Genomic DNA, 5,760 nt, shown 5'->3' with positions numbered 1-5,760 from the left:
CCCAACTTGGTGTCGTCTGCAAACTTACTGAGGGTGCACTCGATCCCCTCATCCAGATCATTGATAAAGATATTGAACAAGACTGGCCCTTTAAAGTTTACATAAACCATCCACTAACCCACTACAGCTTAACTTTACTTTTGTCCAGGAATGCATTCCTCAAGTCAAGGAATATGTAAGACCATCATCTTTCCAAATCATCTCTCTTTCTAACTGTGAGATTGGTGTCATCGGACAGTATACTGGACTCTTGAAGCTCTTGGTTTTGGAGACTGCATCGAGGAGACAACCCAGTCCCCAGGTCAACTGTCAGTGTCCTTTCCGCTCAGGGATACTGATAGCCTTGAAGAGGCATATTGAAAATGTTGCACCTGAGACATAATAGTAAGGTTTCAAATTTTCATCAAGATCTTGAGACAGCTGTTGCTTCATGGAACAAGTCGGAGAGGAATCTGTCCTGGCAACCATGGCAAGTGTCCTCTTGGAGAGATCTGGACAACGATGTCCTTAGTGGCAAATGAGGAGCAAACTTCACTGATGGTGTGGAACACTGCAAAGGTTAGGAAAAGACTTTAGATGTTAAAAACTTGCCACGAGAAAAAAATGCTACTGGTAATTCTGATATTCTTGTAACCAGATACCTAATCCAGGGTGAGGGGGAACAAGGGACATGCATCTTCCCAATGTATTGTACCATGCTTCCTTAATTCTGGAAAAAAACCACCTGTTTTGGTGTTTCCTGGATCTCTATGACCTGCCAATGGAGCTGTTCCCCTTCACACAATCCAGCAGATGTTCTTCGGTATTTAATCCTACTGCTGACTTGTGCCAGAAAATTAAGTTGGGAAGCTCTATTGGGCAGAAAGTGGTTGGGAAGAGAACTGGGAGAGGAGAGTTGCAGTACCTGAATGTTTCCACTTCTTTGTGCCCCTCATGTTCCTCCTCTGCTGTAATTCAGCACTGCCATAAAGGTAAGGAGACAGACATCATTGCTTTAGCATTCCTGGTACCTCCAGGAGTCAGAAACTCATTGTTTATGTTACTATTTTGATTGTCAAGTCCTGTTATGCTGTAGGGAAATTTCCTTGCATCTCTGTTGGTTGGCCATGGATTTCACCACAGTAGGGAAGAAAATGAGCCAAGTTCAAGCAAAGAGAATTCCTTATCTCCTGCAGACTGTCTCTGCTGGGGGGTGCAGCTTTCAATGGTCTCTACTGTAGCAGAGAGGATTTCTCCTTATTGGTATCATCTGGGTTCAATTAAATCGACATTCTTCATCTGGAGAATTCAAGCGCAAACTTCCAGCTACTTTTGGCTTGTGTTACCATAGACATGCCTGGAGAGATAATCTATAGACGTCTGTGACTGTAATTCCACTGCTGTTGCTGAAGTAGGGCTTTTCTAAATTTTATTCGGCATTTAAGGAGATGGGTAGATTGAGATTTAACTTACATTAGTCATGGGTGCTGTTCAGTGTGGATATTTTGCACACAGTGTCTGTTATACTGAGGTCAGTATTTTGTGACAAAGCCAAACTTTCCTCTGCCAGTGACTTAAAATAATATGGAAACGAAAGTGGAAACCAGCTAGAGAGTAGAAACCTCATTTAATGATGTAGATCTACATAAGGGCTCCAACAGCACTCTAGGCCTGGATCCTCACCTGTCTGAAGGCATCCTTTCACAAGACCAGATCAACTCCCACATGTCCCGTATCCTGTCCCACATCCTGGGGTAGGGAGGGATTTAGAGGGGTGACTCCATCTCACAGACTGGAGGATGCAATAGGCACCACGCTGCTGACATCTAGAAGGCATTACAGAGGGGCGTGAGCCTCAGTCTCCACATTTCAAACAGGTGCCCTCCCTTGTAGACTTTAAAACTGGGAATGTACTGTCTTGAATTAAATGGGTGTTTAGATAATTTGACTACTGTGCTTCAGCTGGAGTAGTCTCTTAGCTCTTAGATGTTTGGGCTCCAATGGCTTCAGAAAGTCTAATGGACAAACAGGGGTGCCCATAAAGTTAGGCAGTGACTTAGCAGTGCCTCGGGTGGATGTGGTCAAGTAACAAGGCAGATAAAAGCCCGAGCATTTCTGAAGTCATGTGTCTTTATGGGTTTTGCAAAAGTTGCCCTCATTCCTTTGTCTTTGGAAATGATCTCACATATGACAAATACGACTCTGACTGAACCAGAAATTCATAACAATCCCTGGTTTATAAAAATGGTTCTTTAGCATTTCCCCTTGCCCCTACCTAGTCCACAGCTTTGCTCTGGATCTTATCGAATTGAGACCAAACATGATGTGTGCAGAATTCTTACAAGGGAATGGCAAATATTACTTCTCTGCTGTTTTCTAAGGATGGAGGGATTACTTCATTGATTCATATTGCTTCTTCCCTTTAATTTTTTTATAGACTATTGCATCTGTAAAAAAAAATCCAGTACTTTTGTTTTGAACTGGTCTAGTAGAAATGCATTGAACAGTGCATGATGAATACATAAAACCATGTCATGGCAAAACTCTCCATAACATCCAGTAGAAATTTAGTTATTGGTACCATGAAGTAAAAAGAGTCAGCTCATACAAAATAACAGTTCAAGTGCATGCTTTAAGCTGGTAAGAAATGCACGGTGTATTGAGTTAACTTAGCCAGCAATGAAATAAAAAGCTGCATTTGTGTATGGATAAACTCCTGGAAACTCAATTGAGGGGTGAGATGGACCTTTGGGTGGAACTTGCTCTCCCTTAAGAATCAGTGCTTCAGAACCCTGCGCTCAGGAGTAACCAAGCACCGAGCCAAGTCCCAAAGGGCTATGGAGACTGTGTCTCTGAGGCATGACTTGAAATCACTTTGACTCCCAGTGACCACTCTGCACAAGGACAGTGGGATTTCCCAGCCCTGGCTCACCACAGCTGTTCCCCGGCTGAATCCCAGCTGCTCCCTAGGGTACAACTAAGCAGCGGAGGGAGGTCTTTCCAGATTGCCAGGAGATATGTGGGCAGAAGGAAGAATTTCTCTAACCCTCCTTTAAGTGGAGGGTCTCTTCCTGCCAGAAAGCAGAAGGATGAGCGCATATGGGAGGGAATAAAGTGGGTACGGAGGTGAAGGCAGGTGGGGGGGGAACGTTGATGTAAAACACGAGTCTGGGTGGGTGAGTATGACAGCAGCCTGCGCATCGCCTGCATTTCCTGCTCTTGATGGACAGATCAAACCAGGGAAATTATTGGTCCTACTGCCAATCTGAATTACAGTCAGTGCAAAGAGGGCTAGGGTTAAAAATACACCTAGCCACCAGGAGATAAGCATCTTTGATATTTAGAGGGGTTGGGTACTATGCAGCAGACAAGAGCATCCTGGTCTCTCCCCATGGGACTGAAAGGGATCTTCCAGGTTAAGCCCAGTGCCCAGCTCTAGCAGCAACCAACTGTGTAGTCCTGTTCATAAAATTATCAAACCTCATTTTAAAACCAGTTAGGTTTTGTGCCTCCGCTATTCCTACTGGTAGGTAGTTGTAGAACTACAGTCCTCTGATGGTTAGAAACAAACTTCTAATTGCCAAGCCAAGTTTACAGCTGGTCAGTTAGAGTTAGAGTTACATGGAGCAGAATCTTGCTCTGTTGCTTTCTCTAAGGATTTATGTTGTTTGTGAATGGAAGAGACAAGGGCTTGGTTTGTGAATTGTGAATGAAGTCACTCTATTATCTAAGGAATACTGATGGTTTCAGACTCAGCTAGACCCTGAGAAGGCTTGCAGGTGCAATATACAACCTCCTGGCAATGGGAAGTGGTATATGACAACCCTTAGTTATCTAAGGTGACTTGTCCATTGAGGCATTAAAAGCAGCTGCCTAGGGATCTCAGGCACTTAGCATGCAGAAACATAACTTGACCCAAAGCTCAGCTAAGGCTGTATAAAACCTTAATTTGGCCAGCTCAGCATCAGGGCAGTTTGATCTATGAAGGCAGGTCTCTGTCAGAGGTAGGACTACACCAGTGACTAGTGCTGATGCTGTGCTTGTCTTCATCTTCTGTTCCTCTTTATCATGCAGTCTTCCTATTACCTGGTGACACAGCTGGGTTTGGGGACATGGCTGGGGACACCTGTGTTATAGCTTAAATGCAAGCCTATGTGCAAGCATTAATCTGTCTCACACTCTGATTTTTTGAACCCAAGCTCATGTTCATTTTGGAGCTTTTGGAAGAGACCAGAGCATGATCTGGGAGGGGAAGTTGGACAGCTTGATTGATTTTGCCTGTTAGCTTGTGGCAAAGTAAAGTCCTCTTTGCAGTGTGGATGGGACAGATCCTGCTGTGGTAATGGCTGTCCAGATGATCTTCTAACCTGTATATCCAGCTTGTGGCAAAATAGCATCCCTGTGTCAGAGAGGGAAGCTGACTGGAGCCTTTGCTAGAAGTACTTCATGTTACCTAAAGGAAGGTGCTGTGGGATTTGCAGACACAGCATAACAGGCACAGGTGCCCTCTTGGGTCTATGATGTTAAATCAGAGCTGCTGAGAGATGGCAACACAGTGCTCTTTGCTGCTTCGTTTGGACATAACCTGAGCCACCATCATTGTGCTGCTGTATGCAGAGCACACAGGGAGATGGGACCGCATACCTTCGGTGCCTAGGACATAGGGCTGCCCCACTGCCAGGACTGTTTCAGTGTCTGGTTTGGGATAACAGCTGCTGGCACTCCTCAGTGAACTGTGGGAGCAGCTGCACTGAGCCACAGATTTTCCAGGGGCGAAGACGACTTTGGTCCATGACAGCAACTCTGGTGAATGCAGTGCGTGGTCCTGGGATGAATGTTAAAGTTTCTTGCCAGCCTCCCAAAACAGGGTGAGGCTCTTTCCATCCTTAATTAACTCTATATAAATTGGATTTGCATGAGTCCCTATGGAGAGCAGGGCAGCCTCGGGAAACTATTCTGCTTGTGGCCCAGGTGCTAACCAGCATCTGTGCTGTCTTGGTCTTGCCTGGGCTGAAGTCAGATACCATGTCAGTAAATATGTATTGCTTTACACACATATACCTTGCACAGAGCACAGCCCACATATACACACGTATTTGTCTTTGTACTGTACACATGAATTTCCTATTTTCCGAGGACAACGTCTTAACTGGAAATAATGTCTGGAAGCAGATGGACTGAGCAGCCTTTGATGAGCAAATGTTTATTGTTAGCTTCAGCAACAAGAGCAGTCACAAGTTAGGGCGAGTGCCACTACAATTGAATGATGATGGGTTTTAGTATTTCTTTGTATAGAAAAAGGCTGGGTTGACTGAGCTTTAAAATGCAGTATTGTGCAAAGATTTTATCTGCATAGTCAAGTTTCTTTTATTGGTCTAGCTGGAAAAAAAGTCAGATGCATGCAAGCTTTCAAGTGCCTGCAGAAAAGGAGGCTGAGGGGAGACCTCATCGCTCTCTGCAACTACCTGAAAGGAGGTTGTAGCGAGGTGGGTGTTGGTCTCTTCTCCCAAGTAACTAGCGATAGGACGAGAGGAAATGGCCTCAAGTTGCGCCAGGGGAGGTTTAGATTGGACATGAGGAAAAATGTCTTTACTGAAAGAGTGGTTAAACATTGGACCAGGCTGCCCAGGGAAGTGGTGGAGTCCCCATCCCTGGAGGTATTTAAAAGACGAGTAGATGAGGCACTTAGGGACATGGTTTAGTGGGCATGGTGGTGTTGGGTCGACGGTTGGACTCGATGATCTTAGAGGTCTCTTCCAACCTTAATGATTCTATGATTCT

This window comes from Aptenodytes forsteri, unplaced genomic scaffold (assembly GCF_000699145.1).
Source record: "Aptenodytes forsteri isolate BGI_AS27 unplaced genomic scaffold, ASM69914v1 Scaffold336, whole genome shotgun sequence".
Classification (NCBI taxonomy): domain Eukaryota; kingdom Metazoa; phylum Chordata; class Aves; order Sphenisciformes; family Spheniscidae; genus Aptenodytes; species Aptenodytes forsteri.
The sequence above is the reverse complement of the archived record's forward strand: the minus strand, read 5'-3'. Positions refer to the sequence as shown.